Genomic DNA, 16,058 nt, shown 5'->3' with positions numbered 1-16,058 from the left:
TTATGATTATACAGTAGAAGTGAGAAATAGATTCAAGGGGTTAGATCTGATAGCCTGAAGAACTATGGATGGAGGTTCGTGACACTACAGGAGGCAGGGATCAAGACCATCCTCAAGAAAAAGAAATGCAAAAAGGAAAAATGGCTGTCTGAGGAGGCCTTACAAATAGCTGTGAAAAGAAGCGAAGCGAAAGGCAAAGGAGAAAAGGAAAGATATACCCATTTGAATGCAGAGTTCCAAAGAATAGCAAGGAGAGATAAGAAAGCCTTCCTCAGTGATCAATGCAAAGAAATAGAGGAAAACAATAGAATGGGAAAGACTAGAGATCTCCTCAAGAAAATTAGAGATACCAAGGGAACATTTCATGCAAAGATGGGCACAATAAAGGACAGAAATGGTATGGACCTAACAAAAACAGAAGATATTAAGAAGAGGTGGCAAGAATACACAGAAGAACTATACAAAAAAGATCTTCACAACCCAGATAATCACGATGGTATGATCACTCACCTAGAGCCAGACATCCTGGAATGCGAAGTCAAGTGGCCCTTAGAAATCATCACTACAAACAAAGCTAGTGGAGGGGATGGAATTCCAGTTGAGCTAGTTCAAATCCTAAAAGATGATGCTGTGAAAGTGCTGCGCTCAATATGCCAGCATATTTGGAAAACTCAGCAGTGGCCACAGGACTGGAAAAGGTCAGTTTTCATTCCAATCCCAAAGAAAGGCAATGCCAAAGAATGCTCAAACTACTGCACAGTTGCACTCATCTCACACGCTAGCAAAGTAATGCTCAAAATTCTCCAAGCCAGGCTTCAACAGTATGTGAACTGTGAACTTCAGACGTTCAAGCTGGATTTAGAAAAGGTAGAGGAACCAGAGATCAAATTGCCAACATCTGCTGGATCATCAAAAAAGCAAGAGAGTTCCAGAAATACATCTACTTCTGTTTTGTTGACTATGCCAAAGTCTTTGGCTGTGTGGATCACAACAAACTATGGAACATTCTTAAAGAGATGGGAATACCAGACCACCTGACCTTCCTTCTGAGAAATCTGTATGCAGGTCAGGAAGCAACAGTTAGAACTGGACATGCAAAAACAGACTGGTTCCAAATAGGAAAAGGAGTACATCAAGGCTGTATATTGTCACCCTGCTTATTTAACTAATATGCAGAGTACATCATGAGAAACGCTGGGCTGGAAGAAGCACAAGCTGGAATCAAGATTGCCGGGAGATATACCGGTAACCTCAGATATGTGAATAACACCACTCTCATGGCAGAAAGCGAAGAAGAACTAAAGAGCCTCTTGATGAAAGTGAAAGAGGAGAGTGAAAAAGTTGGCTTAAAGCTCAACATTCAGAAAATGAAGATCATGGCATCTGGTCCCATCACTTGATGGCAAATAAATGGGGAAACAGTGGAAACAGTGGAAACAGTGACTTTATTTTGGGGGGCTCCAAAATCACTGCAAATGGTGACTGCAGCCATGAAATTAAAAGACGTTTGCTCCTTGGAAGAAAAGTTATGACCAACCTAGAAAGCATATTGAAAAGCAAAGACATTTCTTTGCCAACAAAGGTCTGTCCAGTCAAAGCTATGGTTTTTCCAGTAGTCATGTATGGATGTGAGAGTTGGACTATAAAGAAAGCTGAGCACCAAAGAATTGATGCTTTTGAACTGTGGTGTGTGGAGAAGACTCTTGAGAGTCCCTTGGACTGCAAGGAGATCCAACCATTTCATCCTAAAGGAAATCAGTCCTGAATATTCATTGGAAGGACTGATGCTGAAGCTGAAGCTCCAATACTTTGGCCACCTGATGCAAAGAACTGACTCTTTGGAAAAGACCCTGTTGCTGGGAAAGATTGAAGGCAGGAGGAGAAGGGGACAACAGAGGATGAGATGGTTGGATGGCATCACTGACTCAATGGACATGAGTTTGAGTAAACTCCAGGAGCTGTTGTGGACAGGGAGGCCTGGCGTGCTGCAGTTCATGGGGTCGAAAAGAGTCGGACACGACTGAGCGACTGAACTGAACTGAGAGTGTAACTGTGCGTGTGGATTAACAGGTGAAGTCATGATCATTGAAGAGGAGGGATCAGAAAGCTAAGAGCCTGGGAGTGGAGAGATAGTTTAAAAGGATGTTAAATCATCAAGAAAGATGTCAGAATGGCAGGTAGAGGGCATGGAATAAGATAGATCCTAAAATCATCAATGAATGAGAAGGAATGACCTGCTGACCAGCAGACAGCAGGACAGAGAATGGCCCTTGCTTCCAAAGATTCCGTTAGTTGTCATATTTGTTGTTGTTTTGGCCGCTCCACCTGGCTTGTGGGATCTTGGCTCCCCGACTAGGATCCGGCCCGTGCCCCTGCAGTGGAAGTGCAGAATCTTAACCACTGGACTGCCAGGGAAGTCCCACTGTTACTATTTATTTGCTGCTGCTGCCCCCTCTGACTGAGATGACACAGGTGAGCCCCCACCAGCCCTCCTATCGACCCACAAAGCAGCAGAGCTGAGAAGAGAGCACATTCCCAAATCTCAGACATTTGAGCAGTACCACCACGAACAGTATTTGCCTAATCTACTTGTTGCCCATTAAAAATGTTTTTCTTTAGACGGATTCATTTTTGTTAAAATATATTTATTTAAGATCGATTGGGAGTCTGGGATTAGAAGGTGCAAACTATTACATATAGAATGGATTAACAACAAGGGCCAACTGTAGAGCACAGGGAACCGCTTTCAGTATCCTGTGATAAACCACAATGGAAAAGAATATAAAATATATATGTATACACGTATGACTGAGTCACTTTGCTGTACAGTAAAAACACAACATTGCAAATCAACTATTTAATATATTTTAAAATACATATTTATGTAAAAAGGAAACAGACTCACCTCACAGACATAGAAAACAAATTTATCATTACCAAAGTTTAGGATTAGCAGATACAAACTACTATATATAAAATAGATAATCAACAAGGTCCTATTGTATAGCACAGGGACCTATATTCAATATATTATAGTAACCTATACTGGAAAAGAACCTGAAAAAGGATACACCGGAAACTAACACGATGTTGTAAATCAACCAAAATTCAATAAAAAATAAAAAGGAAACTTTATTTTACTGCTATAAGTAAAAACGTCTCACTTTCCATAAGCAGAAGGTAACCAGAAAAATATATTCCATGTTATTAAAATTTTTAAATTTATAATTAAAGCAATGAACTACAAGTAAAAGTTAAATCAAGGTACAAGACGTGAAACTTAAAACATGCTTCGTTAAGAGAAGAATGAAGTGGCTGTGGTCTGAGCTCCGGGAGGGTTCGCAGGCCCTGTGGGTGTGCTCTTTGGGTCACGGTGAAAGTAGTGGAATTCCCTTATTGAGACTGAGGTGATGTAAAAACCAGCGGCTCCGGTTGGGTTACAACATTATGTTCATTTCTGCTGTACAGCAAAGTGATTCAGATATACATATAGAGATATGCTTTTTCATATTCTCTTCCATTATGGTTTATCAGAGGATATTGAATACAGTTCCTTGTGCTATACAGTAGAACCTTGTTGATTATCTGTTCTATATACAACAGTTTGCATCTGCTAATCCCGAACTCCCCATCCTTCCCTGCCCTGCCCCTGGCTGGCAACCATAAGTCTGTTCTGTATATCTGTGAGTCTGTTTCTGTTTCAAAGATGTGTTCATTTGTGTCATATTTTTTTATTTCTTTTCACTGAGGATGATTTATTATAATTTGCTGGGAGCACACAGATACTAGTTAAACCAGAACTATGTCTACACAGAAGTGGGCAATAATAAGTAGCCCTTCCACGGAGAACTGTGGGCCCTTGGTCACCGCATCACGATGTTTTAGGTTCTTGGTGGGCCGCCTGTGTGCTCAATTCCTCTCCCCAGGCACTCAGCCTCCTTCGTGTGGTGAGAGATCTCACGTTCATGGTGTTTTTCTTCAAGGCTGCGAGCTGTAATTCTCAGCACGAGCTTGGAAGGAATGCTTCTTTTCTGCCTGCTCTCTTTTTCCAAAGGCCCCACCTGCATCCCAGACCCAGCCGGCACTGATTATCTGCCAGTTCCGAGCTGGAGCCTCGGGCCTTGCAGGGCCCAAAGGCTTTGCACGCGGAGCTGCTTTTGTGCCTCCAATCCCATTCCTGTCAGGGAAGCCCTGCTCCTGTGACCTTGTGTCACATTTTAGATCGTGAGTACGTGCTGGCATATGGTATTTGTCGTTTTCTTCCCGATTTACTTCACTCAGTATGATAATCCCTAGGTCCATCCATCTTGCTTCAAATGACATTATTTCATTCGTTTTTATGAATGAGTAATGTTCCGTTGTGTATATACATCACATCTTCTTTATCCATGTATCTGTCAATAGACATGTAGGTTGTTTCCCTGTCTTGGCTGTTATAAATAGTGCTGCTATGAACAGAGGGGTGCGTGTATCTTTTTGAATTAAAGTTTTGTCTGGATGTGCAGCTGGGAGTGGGATTGTTGGATCATAGGGCAACTCTATTTTTCATTTTTTTGAGGAGCCTCCATACTGATTTCTGTAATGGCTGCACCAATTTACATTCCCACCAATAGTGCAGGAGGGTTCCCTTTTCTCCACATCCTCTCCAGCATTTGTTATTTGTAGATTTTCAATGCTAGCCATTCTGACCAGGGTGAGGTGTTACCTCAGTGTAGTTTTGATGTGCTTTTCTCTAATAATTACCTATGACGAGCATCTTTTCATGTGTCTGTGGGTCATCTGTACGAATCACGTTTCTATAAGTTACTGACTGTGTCCTTAGCTTGGCTGCAATGTCAGGAAGATTTACACGGCTGCTATTTTTACTTTCTTTGCATTATTTGGATTAACACTCTGAGTGGAGAGTCAAACATTCCCTCTTCACTGATCAGAATCAGCCCTTTGACTACAGTAGGAAAAATGAAAATACGAAACAAAAACCATTTTTGTGTGAAACTTGGCGAAAACTGGCACTTAAGTTAAAAAAAAAGTTCTTTATACTTGCTGCCTTAAAATGCTATCTGCCCAAAGCTCTGAAAAACTTAAAGGCAGTAATACTACAAGATTACCGAGTTTTTGTAGATTTGATAATAAAACTCGCCTATTTTAAAGAAGAGAGAGAGAAAAGAATAGAATGTCAGTGATCAGTCAGCAATCAAGGAATATTTGTTCCACATTTATAGTTTAAGGGAAAATGAAGTTCTATATCAACAAGAGGAACTGGGGACTTCCCTGGTGGTCCAGTGGTCAAGAATCTGCCTTGCAAGGCAGGGGTCAGGGGTTTGATCCTTGGTCAGGGAACTAAGAGCCCACAAGCCTCGTAGAAACAAAACCCAAGTGCTGCAACTGCTGAGCCCGCGGGCCACATCTGCCGAGTCCATGGACGGTCATGAAGGGTCCTGCACGCTGCGAGGAAGATCCTGCATGCTGCAACCAAGGCCTGATGCAGTCAAGTCAAAAGATAAATAAACAAACAATAGGAGTCCCTGTTTTTTGTGGGTTTTTTTGCTTTTCATGTTAACCAGCACCACAAATCAGAAAGGGAAAAAGATACCTATCTACAGACAAAACTATTGACAACAAATGATGTTTGAAATCCGGAAATTCCGATCAACCGTACTGGCTATACTTCCATGTAACAGGGCAGGTGGTGTGACACACACACCAACCCTCCGAACCTTCCAGAGAGCTGTGGTATAATTCGTATATCCGTATGAGTCATCACAGCAGTGTTCCCTTGATTTCATTTTCTGGTTATAAGCAGTTAATGTGGCAGCGACCTATAAAGCAATTTATAACAGCAGAGGACTGCGTTTTCCTAATTTGTGCGTCATCACTTTGCTCCCAAGTGTTGGAAGTCTCACCGTCAGCTTCATCTAGATGAGGCTGTGCTCATCAGGCCATGAAGGAAATTACTCCTGAACTCTGCCTGCATTCAGAAGTAGTCATCTCCTGCCATTCAGGCCCAATGCAGTAACAGTCTAATTTGTATTCAACACAATGCAGCTGCTCTAAGTGTACATTCCTATGAGTTTTGACAGATTATATGCCCATGTAACCCTCAGCATAATCAACACAGAGACCATCTCCATCACCCCAAAACATTCCCCATGCTCCTTCCTTGCCAATCCACCACCCCCATCCCTGGCGCTAGGCAACCACTCATCTTTCTATCACTTTAGATTTAGAATTGCTTTTCCTATAGCTTCAGATAAATGAGCCCATAAAGCAGGTGCTCTTGTGTCTGGTTCCTTTTGTTCAACATATGTTCATTTGTTGGTAATTTTATTATAGTAAAACACATAGAAAATAGAATTTACCATCTTCACCACTTTTAAGTACACACTGCTGCTGCTGCTGCTAAGTCGCTTCAGTCGTGTCCGACTCTGTGCGACCCCAGAGATGGCAGCCCACCAGGCTCCCCCGTCCCTGGGATTCTCCAGGCAAGAAGACTGGAGTGGGTTGCCATTTCCTTCTCCAATGCAGGAAAGTGAAGAGTGAAAGTGAAGTCGCTCAGTCGTGTCCGACTCCTGGCAACCCAATGGACTGCAGCCCTCCAGGCTCCCGTCCCTGGGGTTCTCTGGGCGAGAGCTCGGCTGCAGTGGTGTTAAATACATTTATAATGTTGTGCAATCACTGTCACCACCTGTCGCCGTAACTTTTTTGAAAAACCAGAATTCTACACCCATTCAACAATCACTCCCCATTCCCTGCCCCAGCGCCTGTCAACCACCGTTCTACTTTCTGTCTCTAGGATTGACTACCCTAAGTGCGTTGGAGAAGGAAATGGCAGCCCAGTCCAGTATTCTTGCCCGGAGAATCCCAGGGACAGAGGAGCCTGTTCGGCTGCCGTCTATGGGGTCACACAGAGTCAGACATGACTGATGTGGCTTAGCAGCAGCAGCAAGTACCTCATTTAAATGTGCCCATGCAGTGTTTGTATTTTTGTGACTGATTTATTGCACTTAGCGTGGTGTCCTCGAGTTTTATCCATGTTGTAGCATGTGTCAGAATCTTCTTTCTTTTTAAGGCTGAATTGTAGCCCATTGTGTATGTTACCACGTTTTGCTTATCCAGTCATCTGTCAGTGGACACGTGGGTTACTTCAATGTTTTAACTATTGTGAACAATGCAGCTGTGAACACGGGCATACAAATATCCCTTCGAGATCCTGCTTTCAACTCCTTTGGGTGTATGTTTACCTGCAGCCTACCAGACTCCTCCATCCATGGGATTTTCCAGGCAAGAATACTGGAGTGGGGTGCCATTGCCTTCTCCGTTACTATTCAGAAGTGGAATTGCTGGGTCATATGGTAATTCTGGTTTTCATTTTTGAGGAACATACTGTTTTCTACCGTTTTGACATTCCCATTAACTGCTCAAGAGTTGCAACTTTTCCACATCCTTGCCAATATTGTTATTTACTGTTCTTTAAAAAAATGTTCCCATTCTAAGGCAATGAGGTGGTATCTCACTGTAGCTTTGATTGACATTTCCCTAATGATTATGATCTTCAGCATCTTTTCATGTGCATGCTTGCTATTTGTGTATTTTCTTTGGAGAAATATCTGTTCAGGCTTTTGTCCATTTGTGAATGAATTTGTTTCTTCATTATTGAGTTTTAGGTGGTTTCTATATATTCTGGATACTAATTCCTCATCAGATATATGATTTCTATGTATTTTCTCCCATTCTGTGGATGGCCTTTTTATCTCCACTGATATTGTCTTTTAAATTTTTTAAAATTTATTTTTGTTGTATTTTATTGTTTTATTTATTTAATAATAATACACTGGGTCTTAGTTGTGGCAGGATCTTCGCCACAGCACTGCACTTCTCTTTATCTGTGGCACCTGGACACTGCTGCTCCAAGCCATGTGGAATCTTAGTTCCCTGATCAGGGGTCCAAACTGCATTGGAAGGCAGATTCTTAACCACTGGACTGCCAGGAAAGTCCCTACATTTGTGTGGTTTAATTTTTGTTTCCCTAATGGTGACTTACGTTCAGCATCTTCTCCTGTACTTATTGGCCTTTTTATTTCTTCTTTTGTGAAATTTTTGTTCAATTTTTTTGCCCATTATTTAAATTGAGTGCTTCATCTTCTTACAATTGTTATAAGAGTTTTTTTTTTCGATAAAAGTCCTTAGTATTGTGCATATTTTCTCTCAAATCTCTTGCTTTTTTGTTTACTTGATGGTGTCTTTTGAAAAATAAAAGTTATTAGTTTTCATGTATTTCTTAACATTTCCATTCAATTCAAACATTTTGTTATTTCCCTTGTGATTTTTTAGTTGACTTACAGATTATTTAGGACTGTGTTTTAAATTTCTTTATTATTTGGAATTAAATTTCTTTATTATTATTAGACATCTTTCTCAAATTGACTTCTAATTTAATTTTTTTGTGACTAGAAAACATATTCTACATGCTATCAACTCGAAAACATTTTTCAAGAATTGGCCAATGATGTTCCATGGCCAGTGATGTGGTCTACTTTAGTGAATCCATGTACATTTGGAAAGGAAGTGTATTCTTTTGTTCTTCGGTAGAATGTTCTGGACAAGTCAGCAAGGTCAGTGTTACAATATCCATCCTGATTTTCTGTCTCTTTGTTCTGCTAGTGAGAAAGAGGGGAAGTCTTGAAATTTCCAACTAAAACCTTAGGTTTGTTGACAGCATATAGCTGGGTCTTGCATTTTTACCTAACGTGACAACATTTGTCTTTTAATTCAAGTGGTTAAGCCATTTTGATTTAATATAATTATTTCTACGACTGGGTCTAAATCTGCTGTCTCGTATTTGTTTTCTATTTTGGCCCTATTATTCTTTGTTCTCTTTTTTCTCCCTTCTGGATTTAACTGAGTAATTTTGAGATTTCCATTTTATCTCTACTGTTGGCTAATCAACTATTCCTCTCTGTATTAATCTTTTAATGATCTCATTAAGATTTATAACATGAATACTTACCTTATCATAACCCATCTTCTTATAATGGTAAACCCTTAAATGAAAAATATACTTTCATTTCCCCCCTCCCATCTTTTATGCTGTTTTTAAAGCCTTTATTGAATTTGTTACAATATTGCTTCTGGTTTGTTTTTTTTTTTTTGCTTCTGTTTTATGTTTTGGTTTTTTGGCCACAAGGCACGTGGGCTCTTAGGTCCCCAATGAGGGATCGAACTCTCACCCCCTGCCATTGGAAGGCGAAGTCTTAACAACTGGACCGCCAAGAAGATCCCACTTTTAGGCTTTTACTTCCACATATAATTTGAACCACAATTCTACTCTTTCCATAGTTGTGTCCTACAATTTCTGGCTGCCTGAGTTTCCCTGAGTTCTGATCTCTATCTCCTCCACTCAATAAGGGTCCTGAGTTCTGATTAGGTCTTCCCTCCTTGCACCTCTGTTCCAGAAATTGCTTCTGGGCAGAAGTTGGGGTAGTTATAGGCCTCATTTCCTTTGTCACCTGTCCGTCGGGCATCCAGTCCTGTGCTTCGTGCTGTCCAACGTCTGCAAACTGCTGTTTCATGTATGTGTGTGTGTGTATTATATATAATGTGCATATATATGTTATGAACCATAAGAGGTTCTTGCCATTCAAGGGATGCCATCCAAGCTCTTATATACCATAAGAGGTGGAAGGCTTGGCACTACTTACTTGAATCTTCTCCTGAGCAGTAAAGTTTTTGAAATCGTGGGGGTTTTATGGTACTTTTATTGTTTGTATGCAAATGAATACAAAGTTCTGTATAGTCAAAGGAAGATGCAGTGCAGCCAAAAATATTTTTTAATGTTTTTGCTTAGCACAGTGATACCTGTACCTGCTTTGGAAAACCCTGAGCCAGTCTAATCTCAAAGTGTTATAACAGGTGGGAAATAGAAAGTGAGTGACATGCCTAACATCACACAGGTTGTTAATGTTAGATTCTGATCTAAAACTCCAGAGATTTTTGGGAATTCCCTGGCGGTCCAGAGGCTAGAACTTGGCACTTTCACTGCCATGACCTGTGTTCAGTCCCTGGTTGGGGAAGTAAGATCCTGCAAGCCACAAGGCACAGCCAAAACACACACACACACACACACACACACACACACACAATTTAGGAAGATTTTCCATTTCTAGATGGTTCTTACTGTACACTTTGCCTCCATTGCTCTTTCTTCTGCTTCCTCTATCTCTTCCCACATTCAAATTTCAAAAGGAAGCATCTAGGGAAAGAATCAGATTCCACAAATACGTACTGAGTGTCTACCATTTACTTAGTCATAATTCAGTTATCAGTTCAGTTCAGTCGCTCAGTCGTGTCCGACTCTTTGCGACCCCATGAACCACAGCACGCCAGGCCTCCTTGTCCATCACCAACTCCCGGAGTCCACCCAAACCCGTGTCCATTGTGTTGGTGATGCCATCCAACCATCTTATCCTCTGTTGTCCCCTTCTCCTCCTGCCTTCAATCTTTCCCAGGATCAGGGTCTTTTCAAATGAGTCAGCTCTCCGCATCAGTTGGCCAAAGTATTGGACTTTCAGCTTCAACATCAGTCCTTCCAATGAACACCCAGGACTGATCTCCTTTAGGATGGACTGGTTGGATCTCCTGGCAGTCCAAGGGACTCTCAAGAGTCTTCTCCAACACCAATTCACTTATCGATCAAATGCTATTTTTCTGACAACTTTCTTTGACAATTAGGGTTAGTGAGTCTCCTCAGGAGAAGACGAGGCAGCCCAGCCGCGTGCATCTGCAAGCCCTGGTTGGGAAGGCCCGAGTGCGCCTCCAGAACGGCAGAGCTCCAGCTCTGCTCAGAGGCCCGATCTGGCAGAGTCCCGGGCGCGAGGCTGCTCTGCCCTGGGCGAGCCTTGCCCAGACTTGCCTAGCTGCTAGGGTTACTGCCCAGGGCTGGCCTCTTGGTGACCTCCTCTTTGAATTGTGCCTTTATAGCCCATTTATAATGTGTAGTTATGTATGTATACAACCAGCTGCACTCCTCCGATGGCTCAGTGGTAAAGGATCTGCTTGCCAATGTAGGAGACTTGGATTTGATCCCTGGTGGGGAAGATCCCCTGGAGGAGGAAATGGCAAACCACTCCAGTATTCTTGCCTGGGAAATCCCATGGACAGAAGAGCCTGGCAGGCTACAGTCAATGGGGTTGCAAAAGAGTTGGACATGACTTACTGACTAAACAAAACATTTGTATCAACACTCCATTATAAACAATAAAAACAATGGATATGCACAAGGATATGAAGGCTGAGTAGTAAATAATATTTTTTAAAGGTTTTGTTTTGTTTTCATTTCTGTGTTAGAAAGGGGTTAGATCAGTGAGCCCTTTTGCCGCTGGGCTTCAAAGGATCAACATTCTGTGATTCTGTGTTGCTATGGGGATGAGAGTACATGACTCAAATGCACAGCATGTTCCGTTGCTAAGGTAATTATGAGCATCTTCACCCTCTCAATCAGGGCCTGCTTTGTCACAGATATTAGCCATGGGATAAAATAAGCCTAGGGCTTCAAGTGCCATGAGACAGAAGTGAAAAGCAAGAAAACCTGTGGAAGGTTTTAGAGGAAGTGGAAAATTCCATTTGCTGGTAGACTTGGCTGGCCTCATGGTGACAGCCGGCAACATGGATGGCATGGTTACTGCTGTGTTCAGAAAGCTAGCTCCTCAGTAGAAGGGGGATTGCCATTCCACAGGTGCCTGGTGGTGTGAGGATTAGATGGCCTGTTCAGAGACCACCCCCAAGTAGAGAGACCCAGAAAGCTTGAGTGCTCCACAAAATGTCAGACTTGTGATGCAAAAAGGGGTGGAGATCGAGTCAAAGGGATCTGAGGGAAAGCCTCTGTACTGGTTGTTGTTCAGTTGCTAAGTCCTGTCTGATTCTTTGCGACCCCATGGACTGTAGCACACCAGGCTTCCCTGTCGTTCACCATGTCCTGGAGTTTGCTCAAACTCATGTTCTTTGAGTCGGTGATGCCATCCAACCATCTCATCCTCCGTCATCCCCTTCTCCTCCTGCCCTGTCTTTCCCAGCATCAGGGTCTTTTCCAATGAGTCAGCTTCAGGTGGCCAAAGAGTTGGAGTTTCAGCTTCAGCATCAGTCCTTCCAATGAATATTCAGGACTGATCTCCTTTAGGATGGACTGGTTGCAGTCCAAGGGGCTCTCAGGAATCTTCCTCAGCACCACAGTCTGAAAGCATCAATTCTTTGGCACTCAGCCGCCTTTATGGTCCAACTCATGTCTGTACGTGACTACTGGAAATATTATAGCTTTGACTATATGAACATGACATAATGGGTTAAGAAAACCTGCTGTAAGGAATTCTCTGGTTGTCCAGTGGTTAGGACTCTGTGCTTTCACTGCCTAGGGCATGAGTTCAACTCCGGCAGGGGAACTAAGATCTCACAAGCCCTGAAACACGGAAAAATAAAACCCAGAAAACCCTGCTATAAGTTGGCATTTAATAATATAATACTTCATTGTTCAGTCACTAAATTGTGCCTGACTCTTTGCAACCCCATGGATTGTTGCATACCAGGCTCCTCTGTCCATGGGATTTCCCAGGCAAAAATACTAGAGTGGGTTGCCATTTCCTACTCCAGGGGATCTTCCCGACCCAGGGAAGCCTGGTGGCTCAGATGATAAAGAATCTGAGTTAACTAGTTTCTCTGGTTAACTAGTTTCTCCTGAGGGCAGATCTTGTTAAGAAAACCAGAATGCTTTGCTGTATTTAAAATGGCCACGTCTCTCCCCTTCCCTTGCAGGAGGTATGAGGCGATTTTTCTCCTATCTTCACCTTGAGAAACTGGTCAAGCTCTGGAGGTAAAACTCACAGAAGTGTGGGGACCTCCCTGGAGACTCTGAGTCTCACACTTGTCCCCACTAAGCCTCCAGCAATTTATCAATTACGGCTCGGGTTTGCTTACCCTGGATTGGTCCACATGGAGATTTCTGCTCTGGTAAGTTGTGGTTCTCTATATTCACCTGTCTTTCCAATTTTGGGGGGCAGTTGTTTGCCCTGTGACCTCATTTTTCTGATGACTCTAAGACTGTTGATTTATCAGTTTGTTTTGCTTTTTACTAGTGTGGATAGAGTGGTGACTTCTAAGCTCCTTACAGCTGCCATGTGTTTTTAAGATAAACAGTTGACTTGTTGGGAACACAAGTGGGAACACAAGGCTTGGGGGAGAATTAGTCCATCTCTGGAGATATTGAAGAAAACATTAATTTTAATGGAAGGCAGGGCAGGTTTTAAAAGAAGGAATACAAATTTTATCTAGGCACCTGAGACCCACATGAATGGGACTTTGCAGAGTTTTCTTTGAAATTAAGAATAAGAGATTCAGTTATTTTAATTTTTCTAAGAGGAGATTTTATTATGGGACATTGATTTCTCTGTTGAAGCTTAATGATAAGGGTTTATATTACTGAACTCTGGGACTTTTTTTTTTTTATAGTCTTGGCATTGTATTATTTTAACTGTGCTATCACTGGTTAATTGTTAAATAATGTCTCAAGACCAAAAAAATCAGAACATAAACAACAGAAGCAATATTGTAACAAATTCAATAAATTATTTATTTTAAAAAAGATTTACTTATTTTATTTTTTGGTCCCTTCCCCATCTATTTTAAACTACTTTCCATGGAAACTTGATGTGAGAAGGTGATAGCTTTAACAGGTTTATTCTTAAAAGAAAAAAATAATACATCTAATGTTATCTCTTTGGGGAAAAATAAGTGATAAATCTCTGGTTGTATTGATCAATACAAAAGAGATACTAATTCTTGGAAAACTCTCTAGAAATACATCTGGAAATTTTAAATAATTCAAAGTAATAGATATGGTAAATAACATAGTAAAAACTTGAATGTACTGAATTAAAAGAAGTTTGGAAGGAAAAATATAGTACCAAAGTCAATTAAATAGGAAGGGAAAAACAAAAGACATAAAACCCTCAAACAATTATCCTGTAAAGGTTCTGCACTCAGAAGGCTTGCAAATGAGCCTTTGCAAACTTTTTTAAGGAGATGATTTCTATTGTTTATAATTCTCCCTAAAACAAACCAAAAGCTGTTAATAGAAAGCTGTGTAGCTGAATCTGCAAAGGACTCAAGTCCTTGACGTCCAAATCTAACACAAGAATTAGAAACAAAGGGAAAAGCAATTCCATGTTACAAAAGACTAAGATTACTTTTCTCTTTTTTTCAAAAAGAGCATGAACTGAATCTAATGATATATTTTAAAAGTTCTTATGCATTTTATTCAATAATAAAAACAGGCTGATATGAATCTTACTATTTGAACATATTAGTAAGTAGCTTAAATGATAATTAATAGGTTTTTCATAATCACATCATGACATTCCTTACCCCTAACATCCTCCTCCAGTACATACATACTTACAAACACACACACACACACACACACACACACACAGAGTATATGTGTCATAGGGAATATCTGTTTTAGACCAATATCATATTTGGTTTTTCAAACTCTACAGGCAATTCTAACAGCAACACTGTAAAATAAGTCAAACAGGATACCCTAAAATTTTAAAATTTAGTAACTTTAGCAGTATAAATGTTAGATGTATATGAAAAGCATCATTTTATTTTTATTTTTCATTTTAGTACTGTTTTATTTAACTCAGTATGTCCAAAACATTGTTCCTTCAGCATATAGTTATTATAAATAAGCTAATGAGATATTTTCTATTCATATTTTTCATACCAAGTCTTCAAAATTCATGGTATTTTACAATTAAAGCACATTTTAATTTAGACTTGGGCTTCCCAGGTGGCACTAGTGGTAAAGAATCTCCTGCTAATGCAGGAGATGCAAGAGATGTGGGTTCAATACCTGGGTCAGGAAGATCCCCTGGAGGAGGAAATGGAAACCCACTCCAGTATTCTGGACTAGCCACCTTTCAAATACTCAGTATTCAAAGGTAGTTAGTGGCTACTAGTGCTGACCAGCACATAACTACACAATCACAAAGGAAAATTTTCTTCCAAAATGACCCTCCACCTGAAACGTATTACACTTTTCAAGGGCTCTAGGAATCAGAAAGCTCTTCTTTCTGAAAAGCATCATTTTAAGTTTAAATTCTTCTTACTTTCACTTAGTGAATTTTGAATAATACATTTTAATGGCAAATAATGAGGGAAGCCCCACAATACAATAGCTAGTCAAAATATGCAGAATGTACAGAAAAGTATTTACCATTGACTGCATCTTTGAAAATAAATGAAGACCAACCAGATGAGAACAGGCCAGGCTGTTTATTCAGAGGTTATCAGAGGAAAGGAGTATAGACTTGGATTACCATGATGTTGAATGGTTTGCCTTGGAAATGAACCGAGATCATTCTGTTGTTTTTGAGATTTCTGTGGGCACAGGACTGGAAAAGATGAGTTTTCACTCCAATCCCAGAGAATGGCAATGCCAAAGAATTTCAAAATACCATACAATTCCGCTCATTTCACATGCTAGCAAGGTAATGCTCAAAATCCTTCAAGCTAAGCTTCAGCAGTATGTGAACTGAGAACTTCCAGATGTACAATCTGGGTTTAGAAAAAGCAGAGGAACCAAAGATTAAATTGCCAACATTTGTTGGATCATAGAGAAAGCAAGGGAATGCCAGGAAAACATCTACTTCTGCTTCATTGACTACACTAAAGCCGTTGACTGTATGAATCACAACAAACTGTGGAAAATTCTTAAAGAGATGAGAATACCAGACCATCTTACGTGTCTCATGAAAAACTCATATGCAAGTCAAGAAGTAACAGAACCAGACATAGAACAATGGACTGGTTCAAAATTGGGAAAGAAGTACAACAGGCTGCATATTGTCACCCTGCATAGTATTTAACTTACATGCAGAGTACATCATGGAAAATTCTGGATTGGATGAATCATGGCTGGAATCAAGGTTGCCAGCAGAAATATCAACAACCTCAGATATGCAGATGATACCACTCTGATGGCAGAAAATGAAGCAGAACTAAAGATT

This window comes from Ovis canadensis, chromosome 24, assembly GCF_042477335.2.
Source record: "Ovis canadensis isolate MfBH-ARS-UI-01 breed Bighorn chromosome 24, ARS-UI_OviCan_v2, whole genome shotgun sequence".
NCBI classification, from domain to species: Eukaryota; Metazoa; Chordata; class Mammalia; order Artiodactyla; family Bovidae; genus Ovis; species Ovis canadensis.
Note: the sequence above shows the minus strand (reverse complement) of the source record.